At 40.1% G+C, this 22,443-nt stretch overlaps 1 protein-coding gene across 4 annotated transcripts in view; it reads left to right on the top strand.

The window, feature by feature from the left end:
* RERE (arginine-glutamic acid dipeptide repeats) overlaps positions 1-22,443 on the top strand; it is a 432,591-nt gene that overhangs the window by 103,102 nt on the left and 307,046 nt on the right. Inside the window, exon 2 of one of the 4 annotated variants that reach the window (XM_082612295.1) lies at positions 18,746-18,847. The exons of the other annotated variants lie outside the window; for them this stretch is intronic. The gene's annotated coding sequence lies outside the window, so the exon portion shown is untranslated. The remainder of the gene's footprint in view (positions 1-18,745; positions 18,848-22,443) is intronic. 4 annotated transcript variants of the gene reach the window in all.

Raw genomic sequence — 22,443 nt, 5'->3', positions numbered from 1 at the left:
ACATAATTTTCATGTGTTATGGAATATTATTATTCTTTTGATTTGTTTTCCCCCGAAACCATTTATTAATATGGAAACCGTTCTTTCATTTATGGGCCATAGAGAAGCAGGCATTGCGCTGTTTGACCCTTGGTCCATATTTTGCTGACTCCCTGAGAAGCAAAGAACCCAAAGAAGGAGGCACGTAGAACTGGTTCCTTATTGACAACTTCAATTCATGCAAATATCCAGGGTTGCTTTTGTTACTATCAAAAATAAAATAAATGTATTTCTTAATATGAGAGATGATATAAATGATGTCAGTTTTTAATGATAACTTCAAAGTTTGGGTTTAGTTGTATAGAAGATTAAAGTTGATTTTCTCCTTCACATATTAAATGTGGAAAATTGTTAAGGCCTGTGGAACAAAATCTTTGATTTACACATTGTCAAAAGACTAGAATACATAGGAACTGTATAGATTTGTTTGATATGGAGGCTTCATGTAAGGGAAAGAACCGCCTTCAAGGCTGTTTTAGCCTGTGATTTCGATTTTGGTGTATTCTGTCCCTACCTGATGATTTGTGCAATCTAATGATGGTAATTCAGAGCTGGAAAGTAGGTTGTCTCTAATTTTTATCCTTTCTTAGCTTTACAGTTTTTTTTTTTTTAATTAAATCTGAAGTAAGAGTGAAACTGTCTTTACAGGTAGGGATTGCTGCTTTTCTCCTCCTGCTTAAACTTAAAACTACAGCCTGTTTGTTAGCCTTTGTTGGCACTGAATAGTGCTTGGGCACTACATATTTCACAGCAAACATTTTTGCTACTTAACACTGTGAGCAGTTGGTTAATTTGAAGAACTGTTATTCTTTTTTTTTTTTTTTTTTCTTTTTGCGGTATGCGGGCCTCTCACTGCTGCGGCGTCTCCCGTTGCGGAGCACAGGCTCCGGACGCGCAGGCTCCGGACGCGCAGGCTCAGCGGCCACGGCTCACGGGCCCAGCCGCTCCGCGGCACATGGGATCCTCCCAGACCGGGGCACGAACCCGCATCCCCTGCATCGGCAGGCGGACTCTCAACCACTGCGCCACCAGGGAGGCCCGAACTGTTATTCTTTTGATCCTTGCTATGACAAAAATCAGTGTACACAGCACAGTCTGAATTAATAGGGCTCAAACTCATTAGGCCATGAAAATGGTTTAATCAACAGTGAACCCTTTAAAGACCTTGTCAGATAGTATTTTAAAAGAGATTCAAGGGAAAAAATAGTTAGCACCTAAAAATATTCTTTGTTTCAAAGTTTATATTTTTCCTTTTTAAAACCCTCTTGAATAATTTCTGCGGTTGCCCCTATGTTCTATTTAGAGGAAAAAACCCTATGTTTGTATTTTTTATATTGGACCATAGCCATTCAGTCTAATTACTATCTCTTTTTAGTAAAAGCCCTTTCAGACACTGAAAGACACTTTGTTTATTCATCCTTACATTCTGGATGAGTAACTTTGTTTATTCATCCTTATTTCTAACCTGAGGGTATATTCTGGATGAGTTTGTAGATTTTCTCTGCTTCCACCTTCTCTGCCTCCTCACCCTTACTTCCTCCACCACGTCCTTTAGTTTGGTAATTGTTGGCTGATTTGATGTTCCTGGGGTATTCAGAATTTGATAGCTGTGTAAGTGTGGATCAGCATTTCCTTCTAAGCATCCTTTTTCCTCTAATGAAAGTTCTAATTGGATTGTACTGTGGGTAGTTTGTGAGAGGTAGCTAAAGGTCAAAAGGGGAAACCTATATTGACTAATAAATTGAATTTCCCTGCCGGATAGCTTTTCATTTTGTAGTGCAGAGCCTGAGTTTAAATCCTGGTTCTGAAACGTACTAACCGCATGGCTTTATTGAACCGATGTCATTTAATACCTTTCTTGCTGTGTTTGTTCATGTATAAAATGGAGAGAATAATAGTACCTCTCCTTTAGGAATACTGTCATATATGTAAAGTACTTAGAATAATACTGGGCACATAGTACTCAGTAAGTTTTTGTATTATCGTCATCATCATCATTATTCACAGTTTGGATGAAAACAGCTAATGTGAGTTTTAAGCAGGAAAAGGACATTATGAGAATTGAATTTTGGAAAGATTGCTTTCATAGTTGAGGGGAAGTGGAGAGAGCCAGGTGAGCAAAGGTAGAGGCAGGAAGACCAATGTTACGGGTTGAGTTGTGTCCTTTCCAAATTCGTATGTTGGAGTCCTAACCCCATTCCTCAGGCTGTGATCTTATTTTGAAATAGGGTCATTGCAGTGTAATTAGTTAAGAAGAGGTCGTTAAGGTGAGCCCTAATGCAACATGCCTGGTGCCCTTATTAAAAGGGGAAATTTAGACAGAGATAGACACACAAGAAAAATGATGTGAAGAGACGCAGGCCATCCACAAACCAGGGGACTGGGACAGATGCTTCCTTCACAGTTCTCAGAAGGAACCAACCCTATGGACACCTTGGTGTCTGGCTTAGAGCCTTCAGGACTATGAGACGGTAACTTTCTATTGTTTCAGCTCCTCAGCTTGTGGTACTTTGTTAGTGGAGCCCTAGGAAACTAATACAGCCAGCTAGAGAGATGGTGAGATTCTGAACCGAGGCAGTGGCGGTGGTGCTGAGAAGGAGGTGAGGCGTTTGAAGTGCAGAACCGATAATCCTGGTGAGTAATCCTGACAGGCTGTGATGAGGCGGGAGAAGTAAGAGATTGTTTTACTTGAGTGGATGATGGTGCTATTAACTGGCACTGAAAATACCTGAGGAAGAGACGGTATGAAGAACAGGTTGAGATAGAGGTGCACGTAGGGCGTTCAGGGAGGGGCCAAAGGTAGGCAGTTAGATGATTCTGTATCTGAAGCTCAGGAGGGAGGGAGGTTGGATCTAGAGATTTGGTAATTATCATTTATGTTAGCAGGTGTTGAGAACATTGCGGGGGCGGGGGGAAATTGCTTAGAGTGTATAGTAAGTCTGTGAAGACAAGCCTGTAGAGAGGTCCTCTGAGGAACACTCAGGTTTAAAAGTGGCAGGCAAAAGAGGGCCAGTTGTGGAACAGAAAAAGGAGCTGACCAGAGACATGCAACAGGATGGGGCTAAAACGGGAGGAAGTATGTCAGTAGCATTTCCAATCTGCGGGTTTAGGTGGTTTTGTCACAGTGCTCAGCAGCCCATATATAGGAGCTCATATTTTTAGTGCTTATTAAGTGTTAATCCTTGTGCCAAGATTTTATAAGCATTAGCTTACTTAACCCTCCTTATATCTCTAAGCCAGGTATTATTGTTCTTATAGATGTGGAAACCGAGACTTGGAAAAATTAAGTTGCTTGCCTCAGATTACACGGTGAGTAGGCAGTAGAGCCAGAATTTACATCCAGGTGGGCTGACTCCTCCTGAGCCTGAATTCTTCATTACTGCCCCAGGGCGCCTCCTAACCCAAGTGCAGGCTTGCAGATGTTCTGGGTAGATAGGAGGCAGGAACAAAGGAAGCTGAAGGATGAGGCTGCTAGAAAGAGCAGTGGAATAAGAATGGAATGTTCAGTTCTGGGACAGAAGGAGCAGATCAGTGGACTGGGTTCTCATGGAAAGCCAGATGATGGCAGGGAAGATGGGCCTGCAGGGAAAGTGCTGTCAAAAAGTTACATGGACCAAGGGCCTCTCTTACTGGGCATAACTGATGCTTGAGGCCAAAGGCTGAACCAAGAACTTAAAACCATTTTTTCAGTTTTCTACGCCAGCCCCCTCAACTTCCAAAAATGAACCAATGAAATCAAAATATATTGAGATTTTGATGGAAGTAGTTTTAATTAATTTGAGGAGTAAGGCAGAAGACTTTTTCTTGTAGAAACATTGTCTTTCTCTATTTATTCAAGCCCTCAATGAACTGTGTGTGTGTGTATACACACACATAAAATTTTTATAAGGCAAATACAATAGGTTTGTTTATAACATCCTATGTGTTTCCTGTTAAATTTATTCCTAAGAATACTGTTTGTATTGTAAACCCCTCTCCCTAATTTCTAATAGATGTGCTGATTTTTATTTATTGCATAATAACATTACTAAACTCTTATTAGTTCTGATACTTTTCTAGTTTATTATCTTAGATTGTTCCCAGATAGGCAGTCATATTGTTTACAGATAATAATTGTCTCTTGTTTTTTTAACCTCTTTCTTTTTCTTGTCTTACTTCAGTTAACTGGAACTTCCAAAAATAATGTTAAATAAAGATGGCAATAGTATACATCCTTGCTTTATTCAGAATTCCTCTAATATTTCACATTCATAATGATGGTGAATATTGGCTTGAAATGTAGTTTTTAAATCATGTTAAGGAAGTATTGTTTTAATGGAGAATTTTGTCAGTTGCCTTTTTTGGCAAGGCCTCCTTTAACAGAAATACCTTCATCTCTGCCATTGTGTAGCACTCCTGGCTGAATTAAGGATGGGCTTTGAAGATTTCCTGAGGGAAAAGTTTCCCAATTAGCCAGTTCTCTGACTGCTGCATCTGTGTCATTTAGCGAGGCAAGCTCATGCTAACATCTTGTCATGATCTGGATGTTAATGGAGTCTCCCAGGCAGGATAGGATGACTCTAGAAGTAGTTCATTTGGATGAAGTTGGCTAAATCCATTCAAATTTGATACATCAGTGCCTTTGTACCCAAAGCTAGCCAAGTTCCCAGACCAGGGACTACGGCTGTGACCTGTAATCAGGAGTTTCCAGTACTAGACCAGTAGTAGCTGCTAGTCTCCTGGACCCACCGATTGATGGGCCAGAGCCTAGGTCTTTGTGTCTTGCCTGATGGCAGTCTAGTCATTACCTAGAAGGCACAGAGAAGGTGGGGCGGGGGACTCTACTTGTCTTGGGGCTATGCTGAGCACCATGGCTTCTTAGTCAAAGCAAAGACTGGCTCAGACTATCCCTTGCCCCAGGGTTTTATTTCATTCTGCAGTATCTAAGGGGGTGTTTAAGAAGTACTCAGTGGTTGAGGGACAAGCCAGGTGGTTAAGTTCTGTGGCCCACCTTTTTAAGAAGGAGGGAAAAAAGAGTAAATATTAGTGTTTTCCATTTGCTAAACTTTCTTATTTAGTAGAGTACTCCCTACATTTATAGGAGGTTTTTTTGGTTTTGTTTTGCTTTAAATAGCTCAATTGTAAGAAAGACTACAGTGTACCAACTAATGGGCAGATGTATGCAGATGCGTGCCGTTTGCATTTTTGGCAGTACCGAGTCCCTGAAGATGGGAAGTATGAAGTACCCCTTTTGAGAGGGTTGATGGTTTCCATACTGAATTGTGGAATCCGCTTCCTTTCCGTCACTTTCAAGAAGCGTGGGTGAGAAAGTTGTACCTCAAAAGAATTTTTTTGATTTGTATTTGAACCATGAGATTGTCTATTATCATACAGTTCATTTAGTCAATTAAGTTAAAACACACAAAAGCGCTTTGGAACGGACTTATTTCGATATGGATGTCCAGAGGGCTGGATCTGCTCTGTATAATTCGAGTCCCTTTCTCACTCTAGAATTCTTCTCTTTTTCTGTAGGCATTTGCACCCAATATTATGATAGCCTTAAGATCATAACATGTGGGTGGATTTTAGTCAGGCAGAAACCTGACTAAAGTACCACAGAAAGATAAGAAGCTGAGACAACTGAATGTGCTGGATCTGGAATTACCTGAGGCCATTAGACAGCATTTGACAACAGTAGTTGAACGCCTATCAAGTTGGCTCTCCCTTAGAGTAAGTGGGAAATTGTCCTGAGGCTGGGGTGGACCTCAGGAAATAAAGATGGTTGAGACTTAAGTAAGGGGCTTAGAATTGGTCGGCCCCTTCTTCTTTCCCTCTTAGCTGCTCGCAGTTGAGTAGTGGTGTCTTTCAGCATGGTCCTTCTGTCATTTCTGTCCTCTGGCTGTGTCCCAGGGAGAGCTCTCTTCCCCTGCTCCTTGTCTTTGACCCGTACTGGGCTTGGCACACATTGTCTTACCAGCTCCCTTTTCCTCAGTCTTTTCTTACCCATTTTATTCTACCTCAGGCGGTGTTTAGTGTCCATCCTTTCTGCCGTCTCTCTTAAGTTTACCTTGGTTATCTCAGGAAAATATTTCTTTCCAAAAATGGACCCTGATTATGGTAGGTTAAGTATAGAAAGTGGAACTAGTAATATCTGCGCTAAGGAAGAGAAAAGCTGTACGTTTAAAAAGTAAAAGGCAGGGCTTCCCTGGTGGCGCAGTGGTTAAGAATCCGCCTGCCAGTGCAGGCGACGCGGGTTCCAGCCCTGTTCCGGGAAGATCCCACATGCCGCGGAGCAACTAAGCTCGTGAGCGACGTCTACTGAGCCCACGTGCCACAACTACTGAAGCCCACGCGCCTAGAGCCCGTGCTCCGCAGCAAGAGAAGCCACCGCAATGAGAAGCCCACGTACTGCAACGAAGAGTAACCCCGCTCGCCACAACTAGAGAAAGCCTGCGCGCAGCAACGAAGACCCAGCCCAGCCTTAAATAAATAAGTAAAAGCCAATGTCAGAAAGAACTTCTTCACAACCCTTGAAAATACCCAGAAGACTCATTTAAACTCTCTGCAGGTATCTCCTCCTTTGCCAATTAAAAATGTTTTTGCCTCAAATGCCAACATTCAAAATAAATAGAAAATGATTCTTAATTCACTTCAAGACTTTTACAGGTATTCAGAAGCATTGTTTTCTAAAACTTTTTATTGGAAAAATATATGTCAACTTCTTAAGGGATTTAGTAGGTTAGTGACCTATCCTAGAAATATAACTATAATTTATAAAATTGTTTCTTTGGAAATCTGAAATTTAATTTATGAACCCACAGGTGAACTTGTGGATCATACTGAGGTTATAAATTGGAAACAGCCTGTGTTTTATGCCACGTATGAAACGTAGTCATGTTTTTACTTCTTTCTCTGATCCCCCCTCCCCCCATTTAATCATCATCTAGTCCTGTTGATCCTGAAATCTTATCATATCTGATAGTATCAAATCTAATTTTCACTCCCTTGCTTAAAGCCTTTTGATGGCTTTCACAGCACCCAGTGGGGTTGGGGTAGAATGCAAGATGGCAACAACCTTAGCATGTCATGCCTTAGGAATCCTGCTTTATAAAAATAGTATGTGCCAAAGAGAATGAGCCCCTTTTAATATGGAATGATCATCCCACCCATTAGTAAATGCGGTGTCATCAGGGTCCTAGAATCTGACTGATCATATTAGCAGTTCTTTTTTCCCTGGTCAGAGTAGAATGGTGGGATGACCACTTTGTCCCTGGGGCTTTTCTGGTTTTAAAATGGGAAATCCAGGGCTTCCCTGGTGGCACAGTGGTTAAGAATCCTCCTGCCAATGCAAGGGACACGGGTTCGAGCCCTGGTCCTGGAAGTTCCCACATGCTGCAGAGCAACTAAGCCTGTATGCCACAACTACTGAGCCTGCGCTCTAGAGCCCGTGAGACACAACTACTGAGCCCATGTGCCTAGAGCCTGTGCTCCGCAACAAGAGAAGTCACCGCAATGAGGAGCCCACGCACCACAACAAAGAGTAGCCCCTGCTCGCTGCAACTAGAAAACGAGAGAAAGCCCATGCACAGCAACGAAGACCCAACCATAAATGAATGAATGAATGAATGAATAAATAAATAAATAAATGAAAATAAAATGGGAGGTCCTATGTCCTGAGACCCTCTCAGTCCTGGGACAGTCCTGGGACAGTTGGTCACCCCTAGGTGGGAGAGAAAGGAAGAATGTGAATTTTTAAAAAAGTGTATTTACTATGTCATGTTGGTTTCTGCTATACAGCAAAGTGATTCAGTTATACATACACATATATATTCTTTTCCATAAAGAATGTGAATTTTAAAGTTTATCATATATTTTCTTAACTCTGGGCCTTTGCACCTGCTATTCCCTCTGGCTAGAATGTACACTTCGGCTAATTTCTTCTCATTCTTTCAAGTCTCAGTTAATTGTTCCAAGGGCTTTCAGAATAGGTTAAGTTGCCTGGCTCTAGGTACTGTACTTGCCCCAGAATAACACTGATCACTCCAGACTGTGGTTGTTCGTTTAATTAAGAAGGCAGTGCTGTATGGGACAGTGTTATGGCACCCATTGGTGCACATTAGAATCACCTGAGGAGTTTTCTAAATTTTAAAAACACTCCACAGCTCCTGGCAGCCAAGATTGAGACTGATTGGTAGTGAAAAGGGTAGGAAGTGAACTTGAGAGCCAGAGAGATACAGGTTCAAATTCTGGCTTCACCACTTTCATTTATTCAGCAGCTATTTACAGAATACTGTGCCAGGCACTGTGCTGGGAACGTAGACGGAGAATGAGGTGGGCACACAGCTTTGGTCTCGTGACGCCCACACTTCAGTGCTTTGTGCCGCAGCGTTTCCCTCAGTGTCTGTCGTTCACTCTGTACCTCTTCGTGATTTCTGTTAGTTCTCTACACACCACTGGCTCTGTCATTTAATGTTTTAAAAGTTCTAACTTGTGCACTTAAAACACATTTGCTTTATTTATTTATTTTTCCGAATTTTGAATTTTATTTTATTTATTTATTTTATACAGCAGGTTCTTATTAGTTATCTATTTTATACATATTAGTGTGTATATGTCAGTCCCAATCTCCCAATTCATCTCCCCCCCGCCCCCCGCCGCTTTCCCACCTTGGTGTCCATATGTTTGTTCTCTACATCTGTCTCTTTTTCTGCCTTGCAAACCAGTTCACCTGTACCATTTTTCTAGATTCCACATATATGCGTTAATATACGATATTGGTTTTTCTCTTTCTGACTTACTTCACTCTGTATGACAATTTCTACAAGTGACCCAATTTCTTTCCTTTTTATGGCTGAATAATATTCCATTGTGTATATGTACCACAGCTTCTTTATCCATTTGTCTGTCGATGGACATTTAGGTTGCTTCCATGACCTGGCTATTGTAAATAGTGCTGCAATGAACATTGGGGTGCATGTGTCTTTTTGAATTATGGTTTTCTCTGGGTATATGCTCAGTAGTGGGATTGCTGGGTCATATGGTAATTCTAATTTTAGTTTTTTAAGGAACCTCCATACTGTTCTTCATAGTGGCTGTATCAATTTACATTCCCACCAACAGTGCAAGAGGGTTCCCTTTTCTCCACACCCTCTCCAGCATTTGTTGTTTGTAGATTTTCTGATGATGCCCATTCTCACCGATGTGAGGTGATAACCTCATTGTAGTTTTGATTTGCATTTCTCTAATAATTAGTGATGTTGAACAGCTTTTCATGTGCCTCTTGGCCATCTGTATATCTTCTTTTTTTTTTTTTGCATTACGTGGGCCTCTCACTGTTGTGGCCTCTCCCGCTGCGGAGCACAGGCTCCGGATGCGCAGGCTCAGCGGCCATGGCTCACAGGCCCAGCCGCTCCGCGGCATGTGGGATCCTCCCGGACCGGGGCACGAACCCGTGTCCCCTGCATCGGCAGGCGGACTCTCAACCACTGCGCCACCAGGGAAGCCCTGTATATCTTCTTTGGAGAAATGTCTGTTTAGGTCTTCTGCCCATATTTGGATTCGGTTGTTTGTTTTTTTAATATTGGGCTGCATGAGCTGTTTATATATTTTGGCGATTAATCTTTTGTCCATTGATTCGTTTGCAAATATTTTCTCCCATTCTGAGGGTTTCCTTTTCGTCTTGTTTATAGTTTCCTTTGCTGTGCAAAAGCATCCATTTATTTTGTTTTTATTTCCATTATTCTAGGAGGTGGATCAAAAAAGATCTTGCTGTGATTTATGTCAAAGAGTGTTCTTCCTATGTTTTCCTCTATGAGTTTTATAGTGTCTGGTCGTACATTTAGGTCTTTAATGCATTTTGAGTTTAGTTTTGAAAATGCATTTGCTTTAGAATGAAGTTTTATGTCACTACTAAAATTAAAAAGCCTGCATTGCTTGCCATAAGGAGAAGGTGACTATAGAAATAAATACAATAGAAACAAAACAAACTTTAAAAATGCATTTATAAGAATGTATTTATAAAAGTAAACTCCTCAACGTGAGATACAGAGCTGTTTATGATCATTTAGTACTAGGTGACTCTCCAGCTCCATATCATGGCTACTGAGACAGAGAGGAGGATTTTGCATTAATAAGATGGTTTAGTTTTGAGTTTTGATATTAACTAGCACTGAGAGACCCATTTCACATGTTTAAATAACAGTCAGAAAGGACAGCATATTTGCCAGAATGTGATTAAACTTTCTAATAGAGGCCAGCAACTCTTCCAGCAGAAGGAAAGCAGGTGTGGGAGCAACTTTTCAAATCTCACTGGCCCAGGTCAGGTGCCTCTTTCCTACCCGGTAGAAGAGGTTTTAAGCAACTCTTGGATAGGGAAACGAAAACAAAAACAAAACCTCAAAACCGTTCGAGTTCAACCCTCCGACAACCTGGGGTTTTCTGTAAGGCCTGCAGAGAAGTTGCAGGCTGTGTTGAGGGGCTTAGGAAGCACTGCTCCCAGTTACGAGAATATACTGTTAACTGTCTGAGCTGCGATAGCCTAGGGTAGTGGTCTTCAGAGTGGGGGGACTGCTTCTCCAAGGAGCAAGACATGCGAGATGGTCCACTGGGGTGAGGAGAGACACCACAAGTCTTGCTTGAAAATTTTAGAGGTGCCTAGATACATTTCATGTGCAATTATACATATTTTGGGATGTGCGAATAACACAGGGACTTCCCCGGCGGTCCATGGTTAGGACTCGGTGCTTGTACTGCAGGGGGCACGGGTGTGATCCCTGGTCAACCCTGGTCTGGGAACTAAGATCCCACAGGCCCTGCAGTGCGGCCAAAACAAACAAACAAAACCCCGACTCCTATAATGGCCTATGAGGTCCTCTCTGACCTCATTACTAGTTGTCCGCGCCCTCCCCGCCCCCCCCAAGTAGGGCTGGCGCCCAACCCCTTGTACACTCTTGATCCTCCTTATCTTGCTCCGCTCTTTTCTTTTTCCTTAGCACTTTGGATATACTGTATTATATCTGTTGGTTATTGTGTTTCCCCCTGCAGAATGTGAGATCCGTGAGGCCAGGACTCTCTTAGTGATTTGTTCACAGATGTGTTCCAAATGCTTATTAGAGCAGCACCAGTTCAATACATTTTTGAATGACTAAAGCATCTGACACATAGTAGGCTCAGTAGTTTTCTTTTAATGAATGAATAAATTATTTAGGAAAATTGGAAATACAAAAGTGAATAAAACGTCTGTGCGCCTTGAAGTAGTTCCAGGTAGCAGTGGAGACCGATATATAAGAAAATAATTTTAAACCTGTGAGAATTGTAGCAGTAGAATTCTGTGGTGGGTAGAGAGGTGGCATTAAGTTGTGATTAACTCTGTGGGCGTGGAGGCACTTCAAAATCAATGCCTCTGAAAGCGATGAGTCTAAATGTAAAAGGCTTAACATGTAGGAACTGTCATAAACCTGGAACTTGTTTATCAAACATGTATGTAGGATGGGCTTTGACATGAGGAGGAACATTTATAAAATCAAGATTACTGTTTTATTTTTTATTTGTTTTTTTCTTAACATCTCTTTTGGAGTATAATTGCTTTACAATGGTGTGTTAGTTTCTGCTGTATAACAAAGTGAATCAGCTATATGTATACATACATCCCCATATCCCCTCCCTATTGCGTCTCCCTCCCACCCTCCCTATCCCACCCCTCTAGGTGGTCACAAAGAACCGAGCTGATCTCCCTGTGCTATGCGGCTGCTTCCCACTAGCTATCTGTTTTACATTTGGTAGTGTATATATGTCCATGCCACTCTCTCACTTCTTCCCAGCTTACCCTTCCCCTCCCAGTGTCCTCAAGTCTATTCTCTGTCTGCGTCTTTATTCCTGTCCTGCCCCTGGGTTCTTCAGAACCTTTTTTGTTTTTTAATTCCATATATATGTGTTAGCATACGGTATTTGTTTTTATTTGTTTTTAAAGAATGAGATTAATAATAGGCTGCTCTTGGAGAAAGATCTGATAGAAAATTTTCAAATGCATATTTTTTCTCGGGCAGTCTATTAACCACAAAGGAAAGTACTTTTCCACACACATTCGCCAACCCTTAGTTCCTTTCCCCCTACCTCACTCTGTACTTTCCATGCCTTGGGCAAATCGTAGTCTGGGTTACCTTCAAGCAACTGATTAGTCCGTAAGTATTTATTTGTTAAAAACTCACTGTATACCTAGCACTGTAAATAGAAAAAGAGCAACATCTCTTTATGAGAGTATATAGGGGTGGAAATTGCTTACTGGAAATACATTGATCTCATTTTTAAAAAATTATTTATTTTTATTTATTTTATTTTTGGCTGCATTGGGTCTTCATTGCTGTGTGCGGGCTTTCTCTAGTTGTGGCAAGCGGGGGTTGCTCAGCAGTTGTGGCACATGGGCTTAGCTGCTCCGCAGCATGTGGGATCTTCCCGGACCAGGGCTCGAACCCGCGTCCCCCACATTGGCAGGCGGATTCTTAACCACTGCGCCACCAGGGAAATCCCATCTCATTTTTTTAAAAAAAACAAAACTTAGTCTATGGCTAGTTAAATGTGCCCCCCCCAAAGGGTAAACATTTAAATAAGTTATTTTAAGTGTTTAAAAAATTTGTGAGTTTTTAATCCATTAACTCTAGATAGGCCTGCTTTTACTAGTCCAGAGGAAACACAAAATTATTTAAATACAGTGCTTGTGACTCTATAGAAACCCTTTCTTTGATAGACACATGTCTTTTCTCTAGCTTAAAGCAAATGGCACATCTCCATCATTTGTTCCTCTGTGTTTATGTTACGTAAATTGCTGTTATTTTAATAATTTCATTAGTTCTGCTTTGGTAAATATGTAGAAGAGTGCCTATTGGAAATGTATCTATCCTCCCCCACTTCCCTGCCTTTGCCTGTAATACACCTTGGGCTTCTTTGAATATTTAATCATACCTTAAGGACATAAATTGGGAACAAAGAGAGTCAGATCACTTAATTTCATTAAAACCTATGGCCAGATGCTTAGACAGTAGCATTTTGACATTGTACGGCCACTGCCCTCCATCTGTGGGGACAAGTGGTGAAGGGAGGGAGGAGGCAGGGAATGGGCTTGCCCTGAGATAGGCCCTGCTTGTTGTCATAGATGCTTTGCTTGCAGGACCCAGCTGAGCGTCTGTCCAGACACTCCTCCTCTGCTCAAATAAATAACGCAGCAGTGGCCGTAACAAGAATGAAAAGAAATGGTGATTTTCCTGCCTCCCACTCCTGGCTTTTACCGAGTAATGTTCTTTGTAAACAAATAGTGAATTGCTGACCTCACTGATGGGGCGATTTAGGCCCAGGCTGATTGTTTTAATCGGTTTCTTAAGATGAGTCCATGATCACAATGCTAATAGTACCTAGTGTTCATTAGACCATTTCTTGTGGGCCCAGCACTCTGCTCAGGGCTTTACTTGAATCATTTCATTCATCGTCGTGATAACCTTATGCAGTAGGTACTGTTATTAATCACATTTTATAAATGAGCATGTGGATACTTGCCCAAGAATACCCTGTGAGTAAATGGTAGAGCAGGGATGCTGCTGGACATCTGGCTCCAGAGCTGGCGCCTTTCACCATTAGACTAAATTTCCCAAAGACTGGGAAGCTCCGTCCAGAGCTGGGGATGAAACATTGTCGCCTGCTTTCAGAGGAGCAGAAGAGAGCATCACTTACCACTAAAATCATCTGGAAAAATACACAGAATTACACCTCACCGTTGGTGAAATGAAACAACGGTTTTAGTCCCAGAACTGAAAAAATTTCGACTGACTTAGTGCCTTGCTGGAGGTCAGAGGTCATTGGCTTCCACCATTGCTTTTTTCTCATGACCTATAATACATTTCTGCTTTTGCCTATCTCGTTTGCTTGATTTTCGGAATTTTGCCACTCTTCAGTGTGGAAATAAGCACACTGCGTCAGCTGGTGGGGACTAAAAAACAGCAGAGGGAGAAACTGCATTCTCATCTGACCTTATTTCTTAAGAAAATCAGTAAAGTTGTAGAAATCTAATGGCTTTAGAATTTATTATTTTAGGAATTTATGTGAAAGGCCCAGTATTCCCTAAAGTAAACTCACTTCTTTTTCTTTCACGCGCCATACCTGCTCTTGTTCGTATTCTCACGTTCTCTTTCTCCGAGCAAAGAAATGGAGGATATAGCAAGGATAGTATTAGTAAAACAGATGTTTCATACTTGAAATTGGATGTGCTTATGGTCTTGTGTGTTAACTACTCTGAACAACTGTATTGAAACTGGAAATACAGGTTTGATTATAGTTTAACCAGCTTTATTTTTGTACTGCTCTCCTGTAAATGGTTTATTTTTAGTTTAAGTTTTTGCTGCAAGCCCTTTCCCACTACTTCATTGACTCTTAACTCACACACTTGAAGTGCACATGTCAGCATTCCCAGGGACGCTAAACACACACAGTGTAGTCGGCACAGTGGCAGGTTCTACGTGAGTGACTGGCCTCCTTTGCTTTTAATGCTGAAAGTGGGATCCGTTCTGGTTTCCCTCCAGTTCTCTAATGGAAATCTAGGGAGTGTATGTCCGTCTCCTTTTATTTTTATTATTTTTATTTATTTTTATTTTTTTTGCGGTACGCGGGCCTCTCACTGCTGTGGCCTCTCCCGTTGCGGAGCACAGGCTCCGGACGCGCAGGCCCAGCGGCCATGGCTCACGGGCCCAGCCGCTCCGCGGCATGTGGGATCTTCCCGGACCGGGGCACGAACCCGCATCCCCCGCATCGGCAGGCGGACTCCCAACCACTGCGCCACCAGGGAAGCCCTGTCCGTCTCCTTTTAAAGTTTATCCTAATAGCTCTTGGTGGTCATTGTAAAATTATTCATCTGAAACTTAACAGATTGCAAACGAAATAGGTACCTAGTATTTGTTTTGCTGCTGCCTAATGATACCTCTGTTTGAGTCATTGAATACTTCCAAAGCATAACCTTTAAAGTGTGTTCCCACATCTTAATTTGCCTCTTGGCACATTTAGTTCCAACAAACCAGAAGCAAATTTTGTTTCATGAGAAACTGCTTGCCAAGTTTTAATTTAGGTCTTCTTAGAGGTTTATTAATGAACTTGTGAAGTGTATGTGAACACTTTTTTTTTTTTTTTTTTTTTTTTTTTTTTGCTGTACGCGGGCCTCTCACTGTTGTGGCCTCTCCCGTTGCGGAGCACAGGCTCTGGACGCACAGGCTCAGCGGCCATGGCTCACGGGCCCAGCCGCTCCGCGGCATATGGGATCTTCCCGGACCGGGGCACGAACCCGTATCCCCTGCATCGGCAGGCGGACTCTCAACCACTGCGCCACCAGGGAGGCCCGTGAACACTTTTTATTGACAAAAGAATGGTATTAAAATTCAGCACTGTTCTCAATAAAAGATAAAGCATGGCGTTTGGGAGATACTGATAAGCTTGCAGTTTTACCTCTAACTAGTATTTGAAAACATCCTCTATTTTCCTTTATTTTATCAATCTTATTTTCTTTTTAAAAAACTTTTAACTGATTTTGGAACATATCTTTGAATAAACAAATGGGTAAAGTGCTAAGACATTGTTTAGAAAATTATGCTAAGTTTTTTGAGGCTAGATAATGTATTTGTACTTCTGCTTTTATAGCATTTATCTTTTAAAATCTGATACTATATAGTTAGTGATATGTTTCTCATTTATGTATACTGAAATTATAGTGATTGAATTTGGTTGCCGTATCATTTCTTTTTCCATTTCTTGGGATTGTTCGTGTTTTTTCTTTTAAAAAAGACAAAACTGTGAGTTGTTTTTTAAATGGAGTGGCTAAATTTCAAAAATCTTGCCAGCAGGTGGCAAAATGTAGTACAACTTTCTGTATGAAGAAAAATAAATTTCAGTTCTGGTCCCTGTGTCTTAAAATCTAGCTTCTAGCTTCTTTGCCTAGATTTCTTTCCCTCCCTCCCTCTGTTCACCAGGTGACCAGAGCACACTGTAAAATGCTAATGGTATGTGTCAGCGAATTTCTTAAACAAGTAGCCAAGGTCTTTTCAGCAACATCTTTGTTAATATTTACTTTAAATTTAGGTAATATATGTACATGGACTTAATGAATCAAATGTGTTACAAGGTTTATTTATTTATCTTTTTAATAGTTTCCTCTTCCATCCTTGGGTCTCACTCCCCAGAGAACCCATTTTAACTTTTGGACCTGAACCATTTCTTTTGTTACCTCTATGTTGATAAAGAGCATGCTTATGTTTTTATTTTATATTGTAGACATTATTTGCTGACTTTGCCCAATGAGAGATGAGGATTTATCCTTTTTATATCACCTACTTTCTCCTCCTCCATCTTCCTAATGTAGTTATATCACAGTTTGTGATTAAATCAATATAGAATATTTCTGTTACTGTGACAACATATATATTGTTATAGCTGAAGCACCTATTGTATTATGATTTAATTTCCCTTCTTGTACAACTTCTTCATTTTCTTTCCTAGAGTTAATAATTCATTTCTAACCCAGCTCCCCGCCCCTCCCGCCCCTTTGTTTGTTCCTTTGCTTAGTTTTGTATATTCTTATCTTGAAATCAGCCTCATAGTTTTCAGCAGAACTGTATGAAACTCCTCTCAATATAGTGGAAAATATTAGGAAATCTATAAATCACTCTTGGTGGTATCCCTTCTGGAACCCCTCCTCTTGATTTAATGTCTAGACCTGCCACCTAGTTGGTGGAAGGGGTCTTCCCTTTTGTGTCACTCTGGATATCATCTTAGAGGTCAGTTTTTGCAGGGTTTTCTTTGGTTCCTTTTCATTTGTGGAATAACTTCCTAAGAAACAGTGCATGGGAAGTAAATGTTTTGAGGCTGTGTATGTCTGAAAATGTCTTTATTTTATACTCATACTTGATTCATAGTTTGGCTGGATATAGAATTTTAGGTTGGATACTATTTTTCCTCAAAACTTTGAAGGCATTGCTTTATTGTTTTCTAATTTTCAGGAAAAAAGCCTAATCATTATACAGTGTACATTAAACTGAAAACCAGCAGGACTCTTTTAGGGTTAGTTGTTATTAAAGCAATGTCTTTTGAAAGATAAAGAGGACACCTAGTTGGTTGAAGGAATGTCATTTTAGTCCCATATGTTAAATGAAGGTAGTTCAGTCCCCTGTAGGAATATTGTGGAGGTAAACATTAAAAATGTTAAGGTAGCTATAACTGTCAAGTAGAAAATCATTTTGGTTTATTTCCCTTCTTGACACACCTCAGGGTAAATGACAAACTTTTGTGTTAATAGCCCTTTATGTTCATATTTTAAAGCACTTTATCTTGACATTATGATTTTCCAAGCAGTGCCTTGTAGAAGCCAAATGGATTTTAAATTGACAAGATACATATAATAATATTTGGATTTTTGCCTTAAAGTTTTCATAATATAACATTTAATTCCAGGGCGGGGGGAGAGAGATAAATTGGAAGGTTGGGATTGATGCGTACACACTGCTATATATAAAACAGGTAACTGATAAGGACTTAATGTATTTCACAGGGAACTCTTCTCAATACTCTGTAATGACCTATATGGGAAAATAATTTAAAAAATACTGGATATATGTATATGTGTAACTGATTTACCTTGCTGTACAGCAGAAACTGGCAACATTTTGAATCAATTAATTCCATTATGAGAGTCCACAAATGATAAAGCTGTTCTTTTTTTTCACTTTAATATGTGCAGCTTATTGTGTTGATAAAGCCATTCTTTTTTATTGTCTGTATACACAAAGGCTAAATAAAGAAGAAAATAATGAAATTGGATTTTTTTGAAATAAAATATCTTTGTTGCTGGATATGTTAGGAATTTCTTTTGCAATCTAGTAGAATTGAAAAAAAAACAAACCAATGTCTTTAAAAACAGACACCAACCATTTTGTTGGGGGATAAAAAGTTTTTTCAGTTAATCTGCACTGATTTGGTTTTTTAGCAAGAATTTGCATTTAAGAAATATGTTCTTTCTTATATTTGATTACAGTAATTAATTTAGTATGATAAAAAATGAGGTAGTCAATAGAAAACACCTATAAAATGGCAAGTATCAATTCTTAACCCAACTGCTAATTGTTGCTTGGTGGCTGTCTTAGCATTGGTTACTATGGTTTTCCTCTAGCCTTTATAAATTACCACAAAAGATAAATTGTTCCTCCTCCTACACTTACTAAATTAGCTCCCAGGTAATGTTGAAAGGGTTAGCTAGGAAGATTTGTAGTTCAGCTTCTATAACAAGTTTTATTTTAGGATAATATGCTTTTCTAGTTGTTTCGGCACCTTTTTGGCTTTTTCCCCAGGGATGTTAATCCTTGGCTGGAAAGAATAAACTCTAGTCCTCCATAACATCTGACTGCAAACTGCAACCATAAAGCCTTAGACTGTTAAAACAAACATTTCTCAACCTTATAGCAAGACTTCTGTTTTTAAAGCTTTTCTGACCTTCCTGAGAAAAAGACCAATACTGCTACGGTTACATCCTGTGGTTATTACCATTAAAAAAAAAATCTATTGAATTTTTCTAAAGCCCTCGAGTATAAAAGTGATTAATGCACCAAAATAATGTAAATAGCACTGGACTCATGTCTGATCTTTGCTAGGCCTTCAATAAAAGATAATAGAACCAGGTCAGCTTTTAATGCGCCTCTGTTTGTTCAAGGTCTGCTACAACTGGAGTGTCAGGAAAATCTCACATTAAAGGGACCTGCCCTATTCTGGAGAGTTTGTAAAGGAAGCATTTGGCAGTCGTTTCCTTTCACTGGTGAGAATGAACATGCTTTACATTATAATCGTTTAAACATACCAGAGTCTGCTGATAGGGCGCTCATATTTTTCACTGTAGAGTTAACTTGCTCTGAAGATTAGAGGGGATGATCATTGTTTAGGTTTCGTTGTTAGAATTAATCAAATGAAGTAAATGTTAGAAGTTAGCCCACGTCTTCCTTTGTACTAAGTTGTGTTTCCTGCAGCCCAAATATTTGCTTTTTCTAGTCAGTTAAAATTAAACTCAAATGGATATTCCAAGTTTGTCTCCTTCCTCCAAAGAAAAGAAAAGAAATCATCCTGTGTTGTTTAGGACAAACATTCTTGAGACTCTGGCTTTTTATTTTTGTTTTAGTTGATGTATTGCACGTTTGAGTGGATTTATTCAACTAGAGTCTTCTGACATTTTTTTAGAGAGAAGTGATTGGTTTTTAAGCAGAAAATTACTGGATCTTTAATGCTACCTGCAATGTTGAATCTGGCAAATGGTACTTATTTAATGTTTTGAAACATTTACATTTATATTTTTCCTAAAATAGATGTTGGTGATTTTATTTTAAAAGAGTTTAGTTTATTGGAGGCATCTTTCAAGAGAAAACATGGCAGAACTTTTTTTAGAAAAAGGGCAAAGTTATGTTTTGGATTTGTAAGCATTATCTGGTTGATATTTTATTTTTTTTTATTTTTATTTTTATTTTTATTTTTATTTTTTTTTTGCATTACGCGGGCCTCTCACTGTTGTGGCCTCTCCCGTTGCGGAGCACAGGCTCTGGACGCGCAGGCCCAGCGGCCATGGCTCACGGGCCCAGCCGCTCCGCGGCATGTGGGATCCTCCCGGACAGGGGCACGAACCCGCGTCCCCTGCATCGGCAGGCGGACTCTCAACCACTGCGCCACCAGGGAAGCCCTGGTTGATATTTTAAATTCTTGGTAAAGTGATTCCAATTAGGGTTTTTAGATGTCTTAAGATTACTTCCAATAAACTTGGCTGGATCTCCACACTGATTTTATCACGTATTGTCAGGCCCCATTCTAAACATCCTGTCAGGGTCCTGAGACTGTGAACTGTTTCTTTCACAAAACTCTTTTTTTTTTATTGGTAACACTTTTCCAAACGAGAGATTTCTCTTCTTAACTGTATTTTTGCGGTCTCAAAGTATCACTCTAAGGGAACATTGTAATTTCATCTGTACAATCTGAGATCTCGTGAGTTTTTAAAATAGAGGTGAAAAGGGCTTCCCTGGTGGCGCAGTGGTTAAGAATCCGCCTGCCAATTCAAGGGACACGGGTTCGAGCCCTGGTCCGGGAAGATCCCACGTGCCGCGGAGCAGCTAAGCCCGTGCGCCACAACTACTGAGCCTGTGCTCTAAAGCTTGCGAGCCACAACTGCTAAGCCCGCGCGCCTAGAGCCTGTGCTCCTCAACAAGAGAAACCACCGCAGTGAGAAGCCCGTGCACCGCAATGAAGAGTAGCCCCCTCTTGTGGCAACTAGTTCATGGCAACGAAGACCCAATTCAGCCAAAAGTGAAAAAAATTAAAAAAAGAGATGAAAAGGTCCTTAAAAATGTTTAAAGCATATGCTATCTTAGAGTGCCGTTTTCTCTCAGGTTGCTCTAAGGCTTGTTTCATATCCTACATCCTACAAGTGTGTGAGAGGGCCACACACTTCCAAAAACTAGAATCTCCAGGTCTGACCTTTGACTGACTGTGTCAAAGAGTTTGTGGTGAGTGCACACTGGAGCCAGCGCTTCTGCTCTCCGTTCTTAGAAAAGCGAGATTTGGTGTGCTGCAAGCTGGGTTGTTTTTTTTCCCCTTTCTTTCCAGGAATATATTTTAATAATGTCAATAATTTTGTACTTCATGAAATAACACCTTAAATACTTATTAGCAGTTTATCATTCAAATATATACTTGGGTCTGTGTTGGGAAGTATAAAACAAAAGTTGTAATTAATGTGTAATCCTAATGTCCTATCTCTGTATTTAATTTGGGGTATGTGCTGTTCATAGTTTTACTAAAGGTTAGCCTCCTTGATTTTTAGAATCTGATTTATTTCTCGTTATTTTGAAAGAGTATATTAAGTAGATTCCAACAGTATCTGGGTTGAAATTAACTCAATTTTTTTCTTAAATATAAAAGAGTAAATATTAAGATTCTGGCATTAGAGGACATAAAAACTCACTTATCCTCGGTAATTTGTAATATTTGCCTAATTATTGCATCATATATGTCAGTGGTTTTCTGTGTGAGTCTTTTTCTGTAGGTATAATTATCATCACCGTCCTAGTTGATTTAAGTTTTCATATTTCTGTTCTTCAGCACCTTTACCTACAAAGAAACTATGGCTGAATGTAAAGTGATGTGATAAATGAATGGATAGGTAATTAGGTAGGAAAGGTATTTAAAAAACTCATATTAGTAAACCTTGATTTGCACTTAAGACTTGCAGAGTATGGATTAGATGGTTGTTAGCCATTATTAAACAGTATGTCATTCAGTAGTGCTAAAGGCTGAGAAGTATATTATGTTTAATGTGCTAATTCTGATTTCACATACATTTTAGGGTGTAAGTCATGATTTCTCTTAAAAAGGAAGGGCATGCTGTTAATTCTTATACCAGGGTAACAGGAGTTCCTGAGACTGGGTTGGGGAAGCCAGGACATGTGGGGGAGAATATTTTGATTTTGTTTAGGATGATTTGAGCGTGTCTGTGGAATACTATTGTGGCGGAACTCAGAGGGCATTTGAAAACATGAATCTGTTGCTAAGAAGCTAGCTGAGGGTTAGAAAAAGAAAATCCTGCGATCGATCAGTAGTAACACAGAGGCAGCTTGAGAATTCAATCTTCTCACTCATGACAGATACCAGAGTGTGAAGAGAAGAGGCCAGACGTTGACTACCTGTATATTTAGGAGCAGTCACGGAAAGAAATAGAGAATGGCCGGGGCGGTAGGAGGTCCAGGAGAAGAGTGTGTGATGCAAAACTCAGACAGACCGCCAGAATGCAAGTATGGGAAAAGGGCCTGCTGTTGGGAAGAGTGCTATAATATACATTGGTCCACTTTTTTTAGAGAGCAGTTTGACTCAGCCTTTTTGACTAAAAAGTGCATATTCATTGACCTAGAGATTCCAGTATAGAGATGCTCACACGTATGCACAGTGATGCACAAAGAAGTGGGTTGTAGCAGTTAAGGACTTGTTAATTATGGTACTCCCACACAATAGAATTTTGTTCTGCTCTAAAGAGGAATTGAATGTTAATGGCCTGCTGTAAATTGAGGGAAGCAAGTTGCCATATAGCATGAATAGTAGAATTTTATTATCATGAAATAAAAATCAGTGGAATGAGCCCCTAGACGAATGAATATATATGTTCTTAAATATTTGTGTAAGTTTGTGTACATATGTTCTAGAAGACAGAGAGATACACTTCAGCGTGTTGAATGGGATTGTTTGGATTTTCTGTAGGAACATATAATAACTAAAAAATCCAAAAGGCCTTCGGAAAGAACTATATATTTTTCTCTTTTTTCTTTTGAAAACTCTAGAAGTTTTGTTGTGTGGTGCCATTTTGTGAATTGGAAGAGGAAAAGA

This window comes from Mesoplodon mirus (assembly GCF_964341445.2).
Source record: "Mesoplodon mirus genome assembly, chromosome: 3".
NCBI classification, from domain to species: domain Eukaryota; kingdom Metazoa; phylum Chordata; class Mammalia; order Artiodactyla; family Ziphiidae; genus Mesoplodon; species Mesoplodon mirus.
The sequence above is the reverse complement of the archived record's forward strand: the minus strand, read 5'-3'. Positions and strand labels throughout refer to the sequence as shown.